The 23,498-nt window shown below is 43.2% G+C and overlaps 1 pseudogene; it reads right to left on the reverse strand.

The window, feature by feature from the left end:
* The window catches only part of LOC111969084 (protein arginine N-methyltransferase 3-like), a 129,161-nt pseudogene that overhangs the window by 58,981 nt on the left and 46,682 nt on the right, over positions 1–23,498 (reverse strand).

Raw genomic sequence — 23,498 nt, forward strand, 5'->3', positions numbered from 1 at the left:
TATTGAATGCACCGAGCGGTCTGTCTAAACTACTGGCACACAGCTCGGACACCCATGTATACCCCACAAGACATGCCACAAGAGGTTTCTTCACAGTCCCCAAGTACAGAACAGACTATGGGAGGCGCACAGTACTACATAGAGCCATGACTACATGGAACTCCATTCCACATCAAGTAACTGACACAAGCAGTAAAATTAGATTTAAAAAACAGACAAAAACAACAACACTGTATGGAACAACAGSGACTGTGAAGCAACACAAACATTGCCACATGCACACACACACACGATAACATATAAAGTAATATACTTAGTAATGTAGATATGTGGTAGTGGTGGAGTATGGACCTGAGGGCACACAGTGTGTTGTGAATATATTGTAACATTTAAAAAATGGTATAAACAGCCTTAATTTTGCTGGACCCCAGAAAGAGTAGCTGCTGCTTTGGCACCAGCTAATGGGGATCCATAATAAATACAAATACAAACACTTCACAGTCCCCGCTGTTACATAAGGTGTATTCTTATCAGTTTGTTTTCTTCAATCTGATTCTACTGATGTGGAATAGAGTTCCATGTAGTACTGTGCGCCTCCCATAGTCTGTTCTTGACTTGGGGATTGTGAAGCGAACTTAGGTGGCATTTCTTGTGGTGTATGCATGGGTGTCCGAGCTGTGTGCTAGTAGTTTAAACAGACACTTCAGTGCATTTAGCATGTCAACACTTCTTACAAAAYCAAGGAGGGATGAAGTCAATCTCTCCTCCACTTTGAGCCATGGGAGATTTACATGCATATTATTGTTAGCTCTCCGTGTACATTTAAGGGCCAACCGCGCTGCCATGTTCTGAGCCAACTGTAATTTTCCGAGGTCACTCTTTCTGCCACCTGACCACACGACTAGTAGTCAAGGTGCGACAAAACTAGGGCCTTTAAGACCTGCCTTGTTGATGGTGTTGTTAAAAAGGCAGAGCAGCGCTTTATTATGGACCATGACAGTTTACAATCCAGGGTTATTCCAAGCAGTTTAGTCATCTGAACTGGTCAATTTCCACATTATTTATTACAAGATTTAGTTGAAGTTTAGGGAATAATTTGTCCCAAATACAATAGTTTTAGTTTTTGAAACATTTAGGACTAACTTATTCCTTGCCAACCATTCTGAAACTAACTGCAGCTCTTTGTTAAGTGTTGCAGTGATTTCACTCGCTTTAGTAGCTGACYTGTATAGTGTTGAGTCATCCGCATACATAGACACGCTGGCTTTACTCAAAGCCAGCGGAATGTCATTAGTAAAGATTGACCTTGACAAGATGCCCTGGGGAATTCCTGATCCTACCTGGATTATGTTGGAGAGACTTCCATTGAAGAACACCCTCTGTGTTCTGTTAGACAGGTAACTATTTATCCAAAATATAGCAGGGGTGTAACGTCTGTTGTCTGAGATCCCCAAAGATTGGAAAGCTGCCGTGGTCAGCCCTCTTTTCAAAGGGGGAGACACTCTAGACCCAAACTGCTGCAGACCTACATCTATCCTACCCTGCCTTTCTAGGTAAAACCCCGCCTTAGCTCACTGGCCACCATAGCAGCACCCACGTGTAGCACGCGCTTCAGCAGGTATATTTCACTGGTCACCCCCAAAGCCAATTCTTCCTTTGGCCGCCTTTCCTTCCAGTTCTCTGCTGCCAATGACTGGAACGAATTGCAAAAATCCCTGAAGCTGGAGACTCATATCTCCCCCACTAACTTTAAGCACCAGATGTCAGAGCAGCTCACAGATCACTGCACCTGTACATAGTCCATCTGTAAATAGCCCATCCAACTACCTCATCCCCATAATGTTCTTTTTTTCTCTCCTTTGCACCCCGGTATATCTTCGGCACATCTATCACTCCAGTGTTTAATTGCAAAAATCTAATTATTTAGCCACTATGGCCRATTTATTGCCTTACCTCCCTTATCTTACCTCATTTGCACACACTGTARATAGACTTTTCTCTCTATTGTGTTATTAACTGTATGTTTGTTTATTCCATGTTTATGCCAAATCTACACTGGAGTTGCTTACCAAGAAGASAGTGAAGGTTCCGGAGTGGCTGAGTTACAGTTGTGACTTAAATCCGCTTGAAAATCTATGGCACGACCTGAAAATGGTTGTCTTGCAACGATCAACAACCAATTTGACACAGCTTGAAGAATTTTGTAAAGAATAACGTGCAAATGTTGCACAATCCAAGTGTGGAAGTCTTAGAGACTTACCCAGAAAGACCCGCAGCTGTAATCACTGCAAAAGGTGATTCTAACATGTATTGACTCATGGGGTTGAATACTTATCCAATCAAGATATATTTGTGTTTTATTTTTCATTAATCTTTTACAAATGTTAGAATTTTTCTTCCACTTTGACAGAGTATTTTGCGTAGATCATTGACAAAAAAATGACAATTAAATACATTTTAATCCCACTTTGCAACACAACAAAAAGTCAAGTGGTGTGAATACCTTCTGAAGGCACTGTACGCAATCATMAATTACTTAAATAACCCATCTTTACAGGAAATAATTTTAGCGCAGTGTTTGAGGATGAGACTTGGGGATCTGTGCTATATAGCAACAGAACATTCTCTTTTGGCGCTAGAAACAGCCTAATAAAATTCAAGGTGATTCACCGTATCCACTGGTCCAGGGCTAAACCTGGAAGAAAATTCTCAGATTTTGATCGATAAAATAAAATAGAACTAGCCAAACTATTTACGGTTTTCATTTTCTGGAATGTAATACTTAAATGTTTCTCTGATATACACTAACTGTACAAAACATTAGGAACACCTGCTCCTTCCATGACATACTGACCAGGTGAATCCAGGTGAAAGCTATGATCCCTTATTGATGTCACTTGTTAAATCCACTTCAATCCGTGTAGATGAAGGGGAGGAAACAGTTTAAATAAGGATTTTTAAGCTGAGACAGCTGAGACATGGATTGTGTATGTGTGCCAGTCAGAGGGCAAATGGGCAAGACAAAATATTTAAGTCTCGTTGAACGGGGTACGGTAGTAGGTGCCAGGCGTACCGGTTTGAGTGTGTCAAGAACTGCAACGCTGCTGGATTTTTCACGCTCAACAGTTTTCCGTGTGTATCAAGAATGGTCCCACCCAAAGGACATCCAGGCAACTTGACAAATGTGGGAAGCAGTGGAGTCAACATGGGCCAGCATCCATGTGGAATGCTTTCGACACCTTGTAGAGTCCAAGTTTAGAGATATAGAGCTCTCTAAACTTAGAGAAAATGTAATTCAGTACATGTGTTTTTTGGTTGATTATATTGTATATATCGTGTAGTCTAATTGTGTGAGAGTGGTGTGTAAAACTAAATAGTAGATACTCCATGTGAACTCATACAAGCAGGAATTCATCATTAGTAAGGTGGGAAAAACATCAGATGTGATTTTAAGTAGAACTCTGAGGCCCTGCATTGCTGCCCAGTTAAAAACTCTGGTAATGCACACAACAGGGGCGACTGTAAACTCAGTAACACACAGGGGGTTATGTTATGGGGGCTGCACCTAAGGGGTAAGGTGTTTGGTGTGACAGTCACCTGGGGGACAACGAGTGATGCTGACAAATAACCAGGGATGGGAGTTCAATAATTTTGCTCTTAATGTGCTCCAAAATGTCCCTGAAATTTCAGAGAACGCCTTCTGTCTGACTGGAAGGCCACTTTTTCCATTCAATTTAAATTTGATGGAGAYCAGGGGAAAGACGAATCAAACAAAAGTGAGTTTCCATCAACCTCTTCAGCAGTGAGAGACACTGGTGATAGAATGAATAAAACATATAGGTAACCCATCTCTTTTCAAACCAGATCTTTGAGGCTTTTGAAGTTAGGGATAGTTTTGGGGCTTCTTGTGTTAATTTCCCCCCCCCCCAATTCAACTTGGGAATATAATGCATCACATTCTTTTTTTCACAGCAACTAGGGCAATACTCTAGTGGATATTATCAGCAAAGAATGGCTTTGGGAGAAACACAAGTCTTAAKACTAGTCTAAAGTAACTAGTCTTAAAAGGGTCAATGAAGACTATTTTATCTCACCAAGGGGAAAATGGGTTACTTGGACTATAAGCTACTGCATAGATAGTGAATCACAAGTCTGAATTAAATTAAAGTTTAAAAATAACCCCCCCCCTTGAGGTAATATCCTTCTGACTACAAAACAATGCAAAACCTTTAAAGCACGACAGAGGTTTTCTGGGCCTACATATACAGGGAAAGGAGGAGTGATAAGAGTAACAAAAAGGGGGGGGGGGACATAGGGGGCGCAGACGCAGGGGTTGTGCTGTTCATTAAAAAGGGGGGGGGGGACATAGGGGGCGCAGACGCAGGGGTTGTGCTGTTCATTTAATGCAAGGTTAGGCAGGCATCGCTGATGAATGGACTGTCGACAGGAGAACAAAAGCAGACGCTCCATCACGGCGGACGAACGCTCACGCAAGTACACGCGCACACACGGTCCATTCTCTCCGTCACACATGTGGTCCACACGCAGGGTAGAAGTTACCGATAGTAAAATATCTAGGATTTAAGCACCTCTAAAATCCTAACTTTAGCCCATAAGGGGGAAACCACACAACTGACCAGTATCTATGGGAAATTTCATCCAAATCCCACAGTCTGCCAATATCCACAATACCCCTGTGAAATACTGGTCAAACACAGTGACCCAAGAGCCCCCCTTAACCTGTCATCAGAGATTCCGTTAATTGTAACATTTTCAGTCAAATGTTCAGTCACACAGATTTTTTGAAGATTTGAAGGAAAATTCTGTCTGACATTTGTTTTTACAAGAAAATGAACACAAAAGCACTACAAAGTGAGATTTATAATTTTTCACCGCACCAGGCAATCCACACACCAAGAAATGGAACAAATAAAAAAAGTGGATATTTTAAATTATGGGGCAGAGAGAAGACAAAAAAAAAAACGAGAGGATGTTTACAAATTCCATTAGATCCACAGGGCCGACAGAGCAGAGGCAGATAATAACCAGCTATTGATTCACTTTTTAAATAGTGGAGAGACACTGGTGCCACACTGCACAATGCTCTCAGAATACAATGGGCCACCAAAGACAAATCACTTGCCGGAGTCCACCAGGGCTATTTCTGATCTATATGTTCTCTGTGTGTAATTTGCAAAATGGCACCCTATTCCCTTCATAGTGCACCGCCTTTGACCAGCGCTCTATGCCGATCAGTCCGAGAGCTTCCCAGAGGGGGAGACATGGTGACGAGTCGCAGTGGGAGTGCCTACCAGCACAGCACAGAATAGACTAGCTGATAGGTGGATGATAGCTCACCATACAGAGTGAACTATCATCCACCCCCTGCCTAGTGCCTAAGATTGGTTACAGAGAAGATTTAATCAAGGGGTCTCTGATTAGTCTTAAAAGCGACTGGAAGTGTGGGCTTTTGCTGCACTAAGYCAAATGTTTTTTTAAATGATCAACTAATCACGGTTATCACCAAAAGACCAGTTTTATCAGGTGTGTTAGAGCTGTTKGTTTCTTAATTTTGATTCTCCATTTGGTTAGAACGTACATTTTTCTTCTGCCCCCCCTCCCACAACCCAATACACACAAAGCTTGTTGAGAGGCTCAGGGTCAGCCACATTGCAGCACACCTCAATGTAGAGCAATTTTGGGTTTTAGTGCTCAACGACAGTGGTTTGTACTTGGGATAAGAGACAGACGTTCCCAGTGGGAATGAAATGGCACAGAACATTTTGAAATGGGGAGGTACTACCTGGACTTGTCCCATAAGAACGCTCAATTTCTGCTGCAAAATGCCAAGTTGTGCCATATTGAACAAGACCCAAATGTCCACCACCCAATCTGTAGTTTTGACCTCATTAGAAATTGTAGAAGGCACCAAAATGTGCATATTTAACAAAGATTAAATATGCATTAAATGTTTATATTCAAGGTACAGAAAGAACACGATCATAAGTAACACGATCTCCCTGGTGTGACAAACTCCTTTCATACYCGACACAACCATGCATGTAATCAGCCACACCTGGGGATCAGGAGGATTTTCTATCAATCACACTAGTGTACCACCCACCTGACCCTTCCTAGCCAATTAGCTGGCCCCATTTATCACCACACCTGTGATCAATCTGCACAGCTGACAGCCTTGATTAAATCAGAAGATTGAGTTAGGCGTGCGTGTGTCTGTGTGTGCGCGTGCGACTCACCGTGCAGTCTGTGCTGTCTGTAATCTTCAGGCAGAAGTCTGATGCAAACTCCAGCTCGGAGAGACACACTGTGTTACGATCAATCCCCTGGGAAGAGCAGTCCACAAACCAAAGATCAATACACACACAAACACACTTTCAAATTCTGTGATCAAACAAACCAGGAAATTAGAACATGCTTTTGGTCTTATCAAGCAAGAAACAGAAGAGCAGTGAAGAAACAGCAACACAAGACAACTAAGCACTTGAACCTCAAGGTGATTGCTTTCCCCCTGTTCTTGAGTGTAATTCACCAAAAACACAATACTTACKACAACAGAGGCCAAAACAAGAGGTTTGAACCCAAACAAAGGACTTTCGTGCTTTAAAGAAAGTTGGTACAAGTAAGTAGTACAATAACTAGGGAGTTTCACACCACTTTTCAATTTGACTTTCTAAAGCACATTCCTTAACATTCTGAGAAAAAAGCCATAGCTGTTTGAACAGGGATTCCCAATTCCCTGAGACAGGCTTTTAATTTTACGCCGTTCCGACCATCCTTAATGGAATGTTATTGGATCGTAACAGAGGGAGGCAATGGATGAGAATCCATGCAATTTGGGCCGAGGGGGAGCTGTCCATTTTTCACTGGAGGGGAGAAACTATCGATTAGAAGATTCAAATTCCATTATTTCACCCGCTCCGCTCGTTCATTATGGGAGAGACGTGGGAAAGAACATGCTACTTAACAAAAAGGAGGATGGATAGAGGAAGGAGCGTCCACGGAAATGACAGAGAATATGACAAAAAAACGTTTAAAAAGGTATCCATGCCCCCATTTGTGTGTGTGATATAGAATGTCTGTTAGGAAACGCAATGTGTGTGTATACGGTGTATGTAAGTTCAGGATCTCAGAGGATGATTGGCTGTAGTTGGTGTGTATTAGTGAGTGTGTTGTACTCTCCCTGCAGTGTGTGTGTGTGTATGTGTAGTTCTCCTGCAGTGTGTTGTGTGTGTGTGTGTGTGTGTGTGTGTGTGTGTGTGTGTGTGTGTGTGTGTGTGTGTGTGTGTGTGTGTGTGTTTTCTCCATTAGCTCAGTGAGTGCCTCTCCATTTGCAGGGGGGAGAGAGTAATGAAGTTTCCTAAAGAGGAACTTAAACAAGGATTAGACTTATCAATCACCCAGCGCTACAGCTCTGCCACACACACACACACACACACACACACACACACACACACACACACACACACACACAAACAACCAGGGGACCTCTCTCTCTCTCTGATGACTAACTCTCTCTCCCTCTCTCTGTATTCACCCTCTACACCCACTCAATTTCTGTAACCTTTTGCCTTTCTATATACCTCTTGTGTGTGTGTGTACCTGTATGACTGCAGGCTTAGAGATGATTGTGTCTGGTTTGAGGACCTGCACCACGGCCTCTGGCACCACGGCCTTCTTCATGCACGCCATCTTGAACCCGTATACGTCATCCCAGAATGCAATACGGCCCTGGCGCTTCTCCGTGTCGCCCACTGCAGCCAGGCTGATGGTGCAACGATCTGGGTAGACTAAAAAGTAAGTAAGAGGGTGAGATGTATGGATAGACTGAACATAGAGGAGAAGAGTGATATGGGAGTAGGGATGGGCATTTGACATTTTCTTCCGGATAGTCCAATTCAGAAAAGTAAATAGATACATCCTTTACTCTCATCACCAATCAAATGCCACAACAGCAAACCGTGTGCATTTGTTTTTGTTTTATATCGGTAGTTTTGACTAACAGTAGCCAGGTAACAGCAACAGTGAATGAAAAGTCTGACCTTTCGCCATCATAGAACTGATTCTGAGTGTTTTGCATTGATCTGTTTCTATGTTGTGGACCCGCTGTTGGTTCGTACCAGTCCTGGGCTAATCGCTATTTGAAGTGGGGAAAATGTTGCTATGATATTAAAATGCCTTTACATGTAAAACACAACCCATAAACCATAGCCCATGAGATAGAAATTAGCATGAAAATAATACAATCACTTTGTGTGTCCTCAGAACTGTAGGCTACTTACACGTGCGCAACTGTAAACAAAGCCACGTGACGTCTGAAGCAGCAGTAACTCAGTGCGCTGTACATAACACAATACCTTCTAAAGTTTGTTTTATTAAATTAATCATTTCAAATGTCATGGTATATACTTGTGTGTAACAATGTAACATTGATAATTTAATTTAGACAAATCTTTTTAATTAAAAAAAAAATAGTCCTAAAGAAAATACAAAAAAAATGTATACTCACAGGTGTTGAAATTCTAACGTCTGATATTCTATAACTGTGCCCATCCCTATAGGGGAGGGAGTGGAGATATGTGGCCAAGTCCGGATACCCGTACTTGCATCCTAAATAGTAGGCTGTTTGGGTATGCCTTTTCTCCCTGATTCCACTGCTGAATCTGAATTTCTGACTTGGTATCAACGCTGTGGTTGCGTGCACTATCGGGACCTTTAATCATACTAATATGAATTGCTAGTCTGGTGTTGTGTTGTGTGGGAAATCCTGAAGAGTCAGGATCTGGGGCTCACGCCCCAGATATTTTTGCCATCTTTTACTTCACTACATTCCTAAATAAAATAATGTACTTTTTACTCCATACATTTTTCCTGACATCCAAAAGTACTCGTCATATTTTGACAGGAAAATGGTCCAATTCACASACTTACCAAGAGAACATCCCTAGTCATCCCTACGGCCTCTCATCTGCCGGACTCACTAAACACCAATGCTTAGTTTGTAAATTATGTCTGAGTGTTGGAGTGTGCCGCTGCTATCCATCAACAACAACAAAAAAGAGACAATTGTGATTTGATTACTCGTTACCATATTTAGCTTACAATATGTGTACCAATTTCTCATACCAGTTATAAATGAGGAAAGGAGGCAAGGAAGTTATTGCAAACATTACCCAAACAGTACGAAACACATTTGACATGAATTTCACTCCCATAATAAGAGACTCTGGTGTCCTAGTTGTTGTGGGTGTTGCATTTCATAAAGCACCAGTAACGAGGATATCCATCAAATACCAGACCCGTATGGCCGCTCTGTCCTACTTTTTACACTTTCTGTCAATACCGACCTTGTTTGTGACTCATGTTTATGACTGCGACAAAAAATACAAAACCAGGCTTGTTGTAGAATCTGAGCCAAACCAGGCAAAAAAAAAAAAAAAAAGAAGACAATAACCCCATCTGAACGTATTCTATAAACATTAAACCATGAATTTGAAATAAACAAACATGAGTCTTAATGTGTTTTGTAAAAGTTAAACATCTAAAATGTGRTKATCTGASTGGTTAATTMGCTTGGTGATTTGGCCGAGGCTGAAGCGCTTGGGGCCACGGCTGTTCCCCCCGTGGAGGGACATTACAGCCATATGCTAAAGTGCTAGAAAGACAGAAAGACATAAAACCACTTCAGAATTGTCACAGAATAATCTACTGTCACAAACACAATCTCAAAGAGTAGACTGTAGTGTACATGACACACGCACACACACTGACTGGCGGGAAGCTACGGACATCAGAATGTCTCGTTTTTAATACAACAACTGTTTGTTCACTGTAGAAGTCATTGTGAAATACGTGGACGAGAAACCATATACCATGTGTACACAGTGAGTGCCGGGGAAAACAGTGAACTCCTGACAACTATATACTGCTTTTGTTCCATGCTTTGGTGCTGCAAATGGATACATGCACATTATTTTAAAAAGAAAGGAAAGATGACAAGAAAACAGTAGTACGTAGTTGGGTTGGGTGGCAAGAATGCTTCAAGAGATAGAATTTACAATGCAACATTTTTTTAAATGAATTTAAATGAAAACGGACGAACTACAGTTGAAGTGAAACTTTTTGAACCGAACTCACAGTACCATTAAGGGTATTAATTTTGTTATTTATTAATTTGGTCATACTAATATATGCAACTAAAACATGTCGTACTACCGTAATTCTGAATTTGTTTTAATTGACACATTCCTAAATAATAATAATTAGACCAAAAGGTGTTAGGAAACACCTGAAAAGATGTCAAAATGTTTTTCCACATTTGTTTTACTATGTTTTAAGCTGCATCTCACGAACAAAATCCATCAAATTCCTGTAATTCAACATAAAACAACACAATCTGTTATTGTGACTGCTGTATATTTCCTACCCTAGAACAATAACAACAAAAAGTTGGCACTTAACAAACTGTACGAGGCTATAAACAAGCACCACCTTGTTGCTGGTGTTCTTAATTCCGCGACATTAAGACAATTAATGCCCAACTTTCATCAACACGTTTCCTTCGCAACTAGGGGCGATAAAGTCCTAGATCACTGTTACTCTACCCACAAGCAAGTAACAAACCCCTCCCTCGTCCCCCCTTCTGCAAATCAGATCATGACTCCATACGGCTGCTTTCTGTTTACAAGCAGAAGTGAGAGATATAAGAAAGATCAGGTAACTATTATAAAAACATGTTATTTTTTTWWCATGTATTTATTACCTTAATTTACTAAATAATAAACTATCTCCATTTCTTCTACCATTCATTTTTAACTGGCGTCCTAGAGGAAAACACATAACGCCATTGTTAGAGTCTCATCTTTCAATAGAGTGGTCATGATACTTTGTAGGACAAACCTTTCAGATGCTACAGATGTTTTTGTGAGAAGACAGATTTTTGGGATGTCTCATGGTCTGACAAACGCCGCTTTAGCTTTTCCACCGTTCACCGCAGATACGGAAGGGGTGGTGGATTGAGACGCGGCCCATGCAAAAAAKCCCGGATATCTCTCGCTTAAACAGGTGGATTTTCATGGGGGTTTTTGTATTATCTTAATTAGATTTACGCAGGGGCGTGGAAAATTTATATATTTTTTTTATTTAATTTTTTTTGTTTATTTTTATTTAAAAAATGTTTTTTTTTTTTTGGTGGATCAGCTTAATATTGCGGAAAGAATGTTGTTTCCAATGTAATTGTCTGCATCATTTCCAATCCCCCATATTTTTTGGGGTAAATATATATATCCATTCACGTATGCATACATATACACATACAGTGGGGAGAACAAGTATTTGATACACTGCCGATTTTGCAGGTTTTCCTACTTACAAAGCATGTAGAGGTCTGTAATTTTTATCATCAGGTACACTTCAACTGTGAGAGACGGAATCTAACAAAAATCCAGAAAATCACATTGTATGATTTTTAAGTAATTAATTTGCATTTTATTGCATGACATAAGTATTTGATAACATCAGAAAAGAGAACTTAATATTTGGTACAGAAACCTTTGTTTGCAATTACAGAGATCATACGTTTCCTGTAGTTCTTGACCAGGTTTGTACACACTGCAGCAGGGATTTTGGCCCACTCCTCCATACAGACCTTCTCCAGATCCTTCAGGTTTCGGGGCTGTCGCTGGGCATAACGGACTTTCAGCTCCCTCCAAAGATTTTCTATTGGGTTCAGGTCTGGAGACTGGCTAGGCCACTCCGGGCCTTGAGATGCTTCTTACGGAGCCACTCTTAGTTGCCCTGGCTGTGTGTTTCGGGTCGTTGTCATGCTGGAAGACCCAGCCATGACCCATCTTCAATGCTCTTACTTAGGGAAGGAGGTTGTTGGCCAAGATCTCGCGATACATGGCCCATCCATCCTCCCTCAAATACGGTGCAGTCGTCCTGTCCCCTTTCATCCCCAAGAATGATGTTTCCACCTCCATGCTTCACGGTTGGGATGGTGTTCTTGGGGTTGTACTCATCCTTCTTCTTCTCCAAACACGGCGAGTGGAGTTTAGACCAAAAAACTCAATTTTTGTCTCATCAGACCACATGACCTTCTCCCATTCCTCCTCTGGATAATCAGATGGTCATTGGCAAACTTCAGACGGTCCTGGACATGCGCTGGCTTGAGCAGAGGGACCTTGCGTGCACTGCAGGATTTTAATCCATGACGGCGTAGTGTGTTACTATTGGTTTTCTTTGAGACTGTGGTCCCAGCTCTCTTCAGGTCATTGACCAGGTCCTGCCGTGTAGTTCTGGGCTGATCCCTCCCCTTCCTCATGATCATTGATGCCCACGAGGTGAGATCTTGCATGGAGCCCCAGACCGAGGGTGATTGACCGTCATCTTGAACTTCTTCCATTTTCTAATAATTGCGCCAACAGTTGTTGCCTTCTCACCAAGCTGCTTGCCTATTGTCTGTAGCCCATCCCAGCCTTGTGCAGGTCTACAATTTATCCCTGATGTCCTTACACAGCTCTCTGGTCTTGGCCATTGTGGAGAGGTTGGAGTCTGTTTGATTGAGTGTGTGGACAGGTGTCTTTTATACAGGTAACGAGTTCAAACAGGTGCAGTTAATACAGGTAATGAGTGGAGAACAGGAGGGCTTCTTAAAGAAAAACGAACAGGTCTGTGAGAGCCGGAATTCTTCATGGTTGGTAGGTGATCAAAATACTTATGTCATGCAATAAAATGCAAATTAATTACTTAAAAATCATACAATGTGATTTCTGGATTTTTGTTTTAGATTCCGTCTCTCACAGTTGAAGTGTACCTATGATAAAAATTACAGACCTCTATATGCTTTGTAAGTAGGAAAACCTGCAAAATCGGCAGTGTATCAAATACTTGTTCTCCCACTGTATATACATACACATACCTACATAGACATACATACTTTTTTTAAAGAGTATACCTTTATTATTATTCCCTGCAAACCCTACCACCGATCCCCCAATTGGAGTAAACTGATAAACATTTCTGTTTTTACCTTCAATTTATACATCTTATACACATTTAACAGACACAGTCTACTTTATAATAGTTCTCTCTTGTTTGTTCTTAGTCCTTCCTCTATTTCTGTTGTCCATCCAGTTTGATTTCCACTTGTAACTGTGCTATTTCACAATAGCTCCGCACCTATACACATTTCACAGATCCCGTATGCCCTACATTGTTTATCTTGTTATTAGTCCCACCCTTCAGCTCCACTCAACCTTTCCCATCTATCTTCCAACATCATCCATTTCGGATTTTTATTTGCCATATATTTTTCAGCTGTGCTGTGATGCTTCACAAAAGATTTGAATCTTCCTATTCTCATAGCTTCCACGGATTGTAAATTGAAAATAAACATTTTTGCTAAAATAATTAAAATTGTAAGCTAAGGGTCAATCGGCTTCTTCATATGCCACACCAGTCAGGTGGATGGATTATCTTGTAAAAGGAGAAATGCTAACTAACAGGGATGTAAACAAATTTGAGAGACATGGAACATTTCTGGGATCTTTTATTTCAGCTCATGAAACATGGGACAGACAATTTATATGTTGTGTTTATATTTTTTGTTCGGTATAGGAACAGGGTGGAATCCTATTACACAAGCTCCGAGGTATGTGGCAGGGGCGACAGTCCATTGCAGGATTACAAGATATCATCCTAACCAACCTGCCCTCCAAATACACCTCTGTTGTCTTCAACCAGGATCTCAGCGATCACTGCCTCATTGCTTGCGTCCGTAACGGGTCTGCGATCAAACGACCACCCCTCATCACTGTCAAACGCTCCCTAAAACACTTCAGCGAGCAGGCCTTTCTAATCGACCTGGCCCGGGTATCCTGGAAGGATATTGACCTCATTCCGTCAGTAGAAGATGCCTGGTTATTCTTTAAAAGTGCTTTCCTCACAATCTTAAATAAGCATACCCCATTCAAAAAATGTTGAACCAGGAACAGATATAGCCCGTGGTTCACTCCAGACCTGACTGCCCTTGAACAGCACAAAAACATCCTGTGGCGTACGGCATTAGCATCGAATAGCCCCCGGAATATGCAACTTTTCAGGGAGGTTAGGAACCAATATTCATAGGCAGTTTGAAAAAGCTAGCCTTTGCTTTCCTAACAAAAATGTGCATCCTGCAGCACAAACTCCAAAAAGTTCTGGGACACTGTAAAGTCCATGGAGAATAAAATAACCTCCTTCGAGCTGCCCACTGCACTAAGGCTAGGAAACACTGTCACCACCGATAAATCCACAATAATTGAAAATTTCAATAAGCATTTTTCTACGGCTGGCCATGCTTTCCACCTGGACACACCTACCCAGGTCAACAGCKCTGCACCCCCCACAGCGACTTGCTCAAGCCTCCCCCATTTCTCCTTCACCCAAATCCAGATAGCTGAAGTTCAGAAAGAGCTACAAAATCTGGACCCCTACAAATCAGCAGGGCTAGACAATCTGGACCCTCTCTTTCTAAAATTATCAGCCGAAATTGTTGCAACCCCTATTACTAGCCTGTTCAAACTCTCTTTCGTATTGTCTGAGATCCCCAAAGATTGGAAAGCTGCCGCGGTCATCCCCCTCTTCAAAGGGGGAGACACTCTAGACCCAAACTGCTACAGACCTACATCTATCCTACCCTGCCTTTCTAAGGTCTTCAAAAGCCAAGTTAACAAACAGATCACTGACCATTTCGAATCCCACCGTACCTTCTCCGCTATGCAATCTGGTGTCCGAGCTGGTCATAGGTGCACCTCAGCCACGCTCAAGGTCCTAAATTATACCATAACCGCCATCGATAAGAGACAATACTGTGTAGCTGTATTCATCGACCTGGCCAAGGCTTTCGACTATGTCAATCACCAAATTCTTATCGGCAGACTCAACAGCCTCGGTTTCTCAAATGACTGCCTCGCCTGGTTCACCAACTACTTCTCAGACAGAGTTCAGTGTGTCAAATCGGAGGGCCTGTTGTCCGGATATCTGGCAGTCTCTATGGGGTTGCCACAGGGTTCAATTCTCGGGCCGACTCTTTCCGCTGTATACATCAATGATGTCGCTCTTGCGGCTGGTGATTCTCTGATCCACCTCTACGCAGACGACACCATTCTTTATACTTCTGGCCCTTTGGACACTGTGTTAACTAACCTCCAGACGAGCTTCAATGCCATACAACTCTCCTTCCGTGGCCTCCAACTGCTCTTAAATGCAAGTAAAACTAAATGCATGCTCTTCAACCGATCGCTGCCCGCACCTGCACGCCCGTCCAGCATCACTACTCTGGGCGGTTCTGACTTAGAATATGTGGACAACTACAAATACCTAGATGTCTGGTTAGACTGTAAACTCTCCTTTCAGAGTCACATCAAGCATCTCCAATCCAAAATTAAATCTAGAATCGGCTTCCTATTTTGCAACAAAGCATCCTTCACTCATGCTGCCAAACATACCCTCGTAAAACTGACTATCCTGCCGATCCTTGACTTCGGCGATGTCATTTACAAAATAGCCTCCAACACTCTACTCAGCAAATTGGATGCAGTCTATCACAGTGCCATCCGTTTTGTCACCAAAGCCCCATATACTACCCACCAATGCGACCTGTATGCTCTCGTTGGCTGGCCCTCGCCAAACACACGGCCCCCAACCCACTGGCTCCAGGTCATCTATAAGTCTTTGCTAGGTAAAGCCCCGCCTTATCTCAGCTCACTGGTCACCATAGCAGCACCCACACGTAGCAAGCGCTCCAGCAGGTATATTTCACTGGTCACCCCCAAAGCCAATTCCTCGTTTGGCTGCCTTTCCTTCCAGTTCTCTGCTGCCAATGACAGGAAATAATTGCAAAAATCACTGAAGCTGGAGACTCATATCTCCCTCGCTAACTTTAAGCACCAGCTGTCAGAGCAGCTCACAGATCACTGCACCTYTGCATAGCCGATCTGTAAATAGCCCATCCAACTACCTCATCCCCATAATGTTTTTGTTTTTTTGCTCCTTTGCACCCCAGTATCTCTACTTGCACATTAATCTTCTGCACATCTATCACTCCAGTGTTTAAATTGCTAAATTGTGATTATTTCGCCTCTATGGCCTATTTATTGCCTTACCTRCCTTATCTTACCTCATTTGCACACACTGTACATAGACTTTCTTTTCCATTTTGTTATTGACTGTATGTTTGTTTATTCCATGTGTAACTCTGTGTTGTTGTTTGTGTCGCACTACTTTGCTTTATCTTGGCCAGGTCGCAGTTGTAAATGAGAACTTGTTCTTAACTAGCCTACCTGGTTAAATAAAGGTGAAATAAAGAAATACATTAAACAAAGGAAGTCCCAGCTGTGATCTGCCCAACGATGCCTCTCGACCAGACAAACTCAATGTGTTTTATGCACGCTACGACAAAAACACCACAGAGCCGTGCACAAGGGCCCTCGCTGACCCAGGGGACTYGGTGATCTCGCTCTCAGAGGCAAAGGTTTTTAATCAGGTCAACACTTGTAAGGCCGCGTGGCCGAACGGTATTCGAGGGCGCGTTCTCAGAGCATGCGCAGAACAGCTGGAAAGCATYTTCACGGTCATCTTCAAACTCTCTTTGTCCCAGTCTGTTATCACCACGTCTCAAGCTGACCACCATCATTCCTGTTCCAAAGAACAGGGAGGGAGGGAGTAGCCTCACCGCTACTCCATCCCTCCCCTCTGACCATCAGATGCAGGCCATCATAATAACAAAGTATATATTACCAGTGTGATCATATACAAATCATTTTTAAATATAACTTCAAAATGGTCTGAGAAGGACAAAATTGGCAGGGCAATTCAAGCATAGCCAATATGCAGTGATAATGTGTTTGGCCTATAACTACTGCACAAACCTCATTGCTACAGAACTGTTTTAAAATGGTTACGTTTATGTCATGATTAAAAAATCTGAGCGGTAGATCTCTGCTTTCATTTTGACTCAGAAAAGTGATTTTGACTCAGAAAAGGTTGGTGACTACTGCCCTAGACCCACTCCAATTTGCAACCGCCCCAACAGATCCATAGATGACGTAATCTCAATTGCACTCCACACTGCCCTCACCCACTTAGATAAGAGAAATACCTATGTGAGAAAGCTGTTCATTGACTACAACTCAGCGTTCAACACAATAGTCCACTCCAAGCTCATTACCAAGCTTGGGACTGAACACCTCCCTCTGCAGCTGGATCCTGGACATCCTGACGGGCTGACCCCAGGTGGTGAGGGTAGGCAACATTACCTACGCCATACTGACCCTCAACACTGAGGCTCCACAGGGGTGTGTGCTTAGTCCCCCCCTGTGCTCCCTGTTAACCCACTGCGTGGCCATGCACGAATCCAACGCAATCAAGTTTGCTGATGACACAAAAGAGGTAGGCCTGATCACCGGTGACAATGAGAAAGCATACAGGGAGGAAATCAGTGACCTGGCATTGTGGTGCCAGGACAACAACCTCTCACTCAACATCAGTAAGACCAAGGAGCTCATTGTGTACTACAGGAAACAGGGGGGGGGGGGGCGAGCACACCCCATCCACATCTGCAGTGGAGCGGGTCGAGAGCTTTAAGTTCCCCGGTGTCCAAATCACTAAGGACTTAAAATGGTCCACACACATGCAAACAGTCGTGAAGGCGGCGGGACAGTGCCTCTTCCCCCTCAGGAAGTTGAAAAGATTTGTCATGGGCCCACAAATACTCAAAAAGTTCCACTGAGAGAATCTTGACTGGCTGCATCACTGTTTGTCATGGCAAAGGCACCGCCCCCGATCGCATTGCGCTACAGAGTGTGGTGGGAAAGCCCAGTACATCACTGGGGCCGAGCTACCTGACATCCAGGACCTCTATATCAGGCGGTGTGAAAGTAAGACCCGGAAAGTTGTTCAAGACTCCAGCCAACCAAGCCATAGACTGTTCTCGCTGCTTCCGCACGTCAAGTGGTACCGGAGCATCAAGTCTGACACCAACAGGCTCCTGAACAGCTTCTATCCCCAAGCCATAAGACTGCTAAATAGCTAACAGAATGTCTACACGGACTATCTGCATTTTGACTCTTCTATTTTATAAAAACTGCACTCAATTGCAGACTCAATCTATGTACATTTTACATACTCACACTGACACTCCAACACACAAACACACTCACTTAATTTGCGCACACACATTCATTCTGACTCTACACAGGCACAACACTTACATATAGTACAATCATCATATATGCTGCTGCTACTCTGTTTATGATATATCCTGATGCCTAGTTACCTTATCCCCTATACATACTGTATCTAATCCTACCACTCCAGTATCCCTGCACATTGTAAATATGGTATTGGCAGTGGCCCTGGAACTGATCCTATATATAGCTTACTTACTTTCTCATGTTCTTCTTATTTCTATTTGTCATGTGTTTTGTTCTACTTGAATTTTTCGTAACTTTTTTTCTCCATAGCACTACTGCAGACTTAGCTAGTGCGTGAACAGTCGCGGGCAGGACCTTGTTGATACTGTTCGCTAGTGAGAGTGCAAGACCAAGAAACACAGGCAATAGTCAAACATTGAGAGATGTGTCCAGCAATGTGCTTAATTAGTCTTTTTTATCTGCCTGAAAGCTGACAATTACCTGCTAAGGGAAACACTTGGCAATGGTCAAGTTCGTTGTTGTGGTGCTCATTTSAAATTGTATTTTTTGACAATCCTCATATAAGATGTTATGGAAAACTATAATCCTGGACCTCATGTATCCCCCTAGCCCTGCCTCTCCGCCAGCACGCACGCACCTTACATAAGATATTGCTCTAATTTATTCATATATCATGCGACAAGGCCACAGAAGAGAATCATACAGTGACAGGAGAAGCCTGAGAAGCCTTGTACAGACTGCTRTGTCTCTGACTACCATCTCAACAGGCTTGTATTTTTGAGGTTGCGTCCCAAATGGCACTCTATTCCCTACGATGCCATTTTGGATGCAAGCCAGAGAGATTTCCAAGCTTTCAGAGGAGACTCTGTGGCAATCACCATAGCAAGTTCGAGTACCTTAGAGCTCAATTCAACCTAACCTGCATTGCAGAATAGAGCATTTTAGCGAATGAACATACTCCCCTCACKACAGAACTAAATGACTATCGCACCATAGCACTCACTTCTGTCATCTTGAAGTGCTTTGAGAGACTAGTCAAAGATCATATCACCTCKACCTTACCTGTCACCCGAGACCCACTGCAATTTGCATACRGCCCCAATAGGTCCACAGACGATGCAATCGCCATCACACTGCACACTGCCTTATCCCATCTGGATAAGAGGAATACCTATGTAAAAATGCTGCTCATTGACTACAAGCTCAGCATTTAACACCATAGTACCCTCCAAGCTCATCATTAAGCTTGAGGCTCTGGGTCTCAACCCCGCCCTGTGCAATTGGGTCCTGGACATCCTGACGGGCCTCCCCCAGTTGGTGATGCAAGGAAACAACATCTCAACTTCGCTGATCCTCAACACTGGAGCCCCACAAGGGTGCGTGCTCAGCCCCCTCCTGTACTCCCTGGCCACCCATGACTGTGTGGCCATGAACGCCTCCAACTCGATCATCAAGTTTGCAGACGACACAACAGTAGTAGGCTTGATCACCAACAATGACAAGACAGCCTATAGGGAGGATGTGAGGGCACTCGGAGTGTGGTGTCAGGACAACAACCTTTCACTCAACGTCTACAAAACAACGGAGATGATCGTGGACATCAGGAAACAGTAGAGGGAGAGCCCCCCTATCCACATCGACGGGACAGCAGTGGAGAAGGTGGAAAGATTTAAGTTCCTCGACGTACACATCATGGACAAACTGAAATGGTCCACCCACACAGACAGTGTGGTGAAGAAGGCGAAACAGCAGCAGCGCCTCTTCAACCTCAGGAGGCTGAGGAAATTTGGCTTGTCACCTAAAACTCTCACAAACTTTTATAGCTGCACAATTGAGAGCATCCTGTCGGGCTGTATCACTGCCTGGTACGGCAACTGCACCGCCCACAACCGCAGTGGTACGGTCTGCACAACGCATCACCGGGGGCAAACTACCTGCCCTCCAGGACACCTACAGCACCCGATGTCACAGGAAGGCCAAAAAGATCAAGGACAACAACCACCCGAGCCACTGCCTGTTCACCCCACTGCAATCCAGAAGGCGAGATCAGTACAGGTGKATCAAAGCTGGGACCGAGAGACTGAAAAACAGCTTCCATCTCAAGGCCATCAGACTGTTAAACAYCCATCACTAACACAGAGGCTGCTGCCTACATACAGACTAGAAATCATTGGCCACTCTAACAAACGGATCACTAGTCACTTTATTAATGCCACTATAATAATGATGTTCACATATCTTGCATTACTCATCCCATATGTCTATACCGTATTTTATACCKTCTATTGCATCTTTCCTATGCCGCTCAGTCATTGCTCATCCATATATTTATATGTACACATTCTTATTCCATGCCTTTACTTAGATTTGTATGTATTATGTTGTTGTTGTGGAATTGTTAGATTACTTGTTAGATATTGCTGCACTGTCGGAACACAAAGCACAAGCATTTCCCTACACTCACAATAACATCTGCTAACCATGTGTATGTGACCAATAAAATTTGATTTGATGGTCAAGAATACAAGCTATCCACCTCATGTTCGAACGTTGCTATGGGCACAGCCAAACAACAGAAGTGATGGATTTCCGCAAATTTGCCAGAGTCAATTATTTGAAAGAGTCAATTCATTGAGTATGAAAGTCAAGTAAACGAGTAAAAGTGTAATTGTATATTCATTTCGTTCGTTCGCTAACATTGGCTAGACTTACTAGTAGGCTAGTAGGCTAGGTCTGTTGTGATCATGTCAGTCGTGTTGTGTCAGAAAACAGGAAGACTCAATGGATGGTGACAYCTATGTGATGGTCGTCTCACGGGCTCCTCTGATTGGCAGGTGTCACCGTGGCTGAAGAGCCACGCACACCATCACCCATGATGACAGATTTGTCACTTCATTTTTCCCCTGACTACTGGAGCAAGTGAGTAATTATGAGGGCTAGGTGAGAGGAGGGGGATGCTGACTGGGCAGGAATGAAACAGGCCTGTCAAAGAAAGGGGGGGAGAAAAAGAGAAAGAGGGGTGGGAGAGAAAGGAGGGGGTGAGCGAAGTAGAGATGAATAGGAACAAAATCGAGAGGCAGGAGGAGGGGTGCTGTACTGTAGACGGAGAGAGAGAGTGAAAGAGAGAACGAGTCGGGGAGGGGTGTATACAGGTATCCCCAGATTCATGGCTTTGACATCTGTGTCCTTCTCGACTCGCTGCTCACGGCCCGTTTGTCAACCCCCCCCTCCTGGTCGGCCATGAAGGGAGGAGGAGGAGGTTGGACGGACAAGAAAAGATCCCTTATCCCTTGACACTGGACTACTCTGGTGAATGGGGACACATTTAGGGATGAAGAGGAGGTTAATGTGCTGGGTAGAATGAGGGAACTTCTGAAACACACTCATGTAAAACACACACACTACTGCAACCCAGGAGATGGATAAATAACACACATGAAAGCACACACGCACACGGCCATCAGTGAAATAAGAAACCCCAATAAAGAGTTATGAGAGAATGCTTGACAAATAATGGCTTCCAACCAAGAGAAATCAGAGATGGGGATTCAGTATCTTACCTATACTCTTTATCCTTCATTCTTTCTCTCCGTGCCCTCTGCTCCCCTCATCTGGCTCTGCCCCCTCTTTCCTCTTCATCTCGTTTTCTCTATCCATCCCGCTCTCTGCCCTCACATTATCTCATCTTCATGCTCTTTCCTTTCTCTCCCTCTAGTCTGCATCCTCTTCTCCTTCTACCCCCCCCCCCCCCCCCCTTCACTCTCCATGTGTGTGGCTCTTTCTGCAGCAAAAAGGCAGCATCTCAGAACTACTCTTGGACATGCTCATGTTGTCAGGCCCTGTTTGTCACAAATCATTAATCTTGGCCAGTGACAGACAGGAGCTGACCCTGAATATCCATATGCTCTCTCACACATGCCGGCATGGGCTACACACGCACACGCGGTAAAAGGTACAAAAACACACAGGCAGAAAAGCAGTGAAATACTGTACTGTGTACCATCTGTTAACACGTGTACACACTAGAGCTGGGAAGATATGGACAAAAAGTCGTATGTCAATAAACTGACCATTTTGCTCGATAACGATAAACACGACGATTTGTTTCCACTTTTAATGCACAGTTAATTTTCCATTGACGGCAGGGTTCTTCACCAACTTTTCCCAGTGCCTTTAAGATGTAAGACAACGGAGATGGAATGGTTTAAAAAAAATCGGTTTGCTTATTCATCTAACGTCCGGAGAATGCATTGATTTACATTTTTGATGTGCAACTGTTAAAAATAGGATCTAGAAATGATATGATTTTCTTTTGAAATTTTTTAAGCGTGATCTTGTCCAAACGGTCATGTGTGACGAAAAAATCTGCGCACCAGAACAAGTTATTCGGTAGTCGTCGCATCCCAGTCTGTTGACAGACGCTAAGCTACAATACCAGTTGTTATGTGTTTCTCTCCACGAGAGATTACTTCCGGCAATTGCTCAATCAGTACGCAAATCGAGAGGGGGAAAAAATGAAGTGACGTAAGAAAAGTTTGCTTCGGTAAGATGAAGACAATTTGGTGTTCTAATTTTCGATTTATCGTCTGTGCGCTAGTGTGCTTACACATACGCACATCAAAGAAAACCATACCATAAGAGAACAGACCTTTGCAATGCATCAACTGCAGTGGCTTCGCGCTTCAGTAAAAACTAAGGCAGTCAAGTCTCCCACAAGTGATTTATCCTGTAATTTAAAACTCCACTTGCTTTCACCCCTTTTCGAATTTAAATCGATACACAGTAAAATGCAAAGCGGCATGCGCGGCCGGAGATAAGGCTCTGGAGACAGGCACGCACAATAAAATGTTGTAAATGGACATATAAAACCACACCGAACTGGCATTGGACGGCTACTGCCTTCTACTACACTTCCTACAGGGAGCATTCGGTGGACCAGTACTGAAGTGTGTGTGCGTGTCCATTCCTGTGTGTTTGCATCCGTGTCCATACCAGAAAAACAAGCTGCCTGATAGCTCTGCTCAGTCATTGAGGTCACATGACGGTCATGCAACATCTAATGCCATTTTAAGCTCCACCCACAATAGGTAGGGCAAAAGAGAGAGACGGTAAAAAACCTGATCTAGCATATTAACAAGTATTTTTTATGTTCTTGTTTGTTTAGTTTTTTTGTGGTGGGGGGGTATGATATTTATACAGGTATTTAGACTATAAGCTATTTGCATAGGAGTGTATTATTAATTTTATGAGGGTATAGGGTCAATAAATTCAGTAAGGTAAAGTGTG

Source organism: Salvelinus sp. IW2-2015, linkage group LG10 (assembly GCF_002910315.2).
Source record: "Salvelinus sp. IW2-2015 linkage group LG10, ASM291031v2, whole genome shotgun sequence".
Taxonomy (NCBI): Eukaryota; Metazoa; Chordata; class Actinopteri; order Salmoniformes; family Salmonidae; genus Salvelinus; species Salvelinus sp. IW2-2015.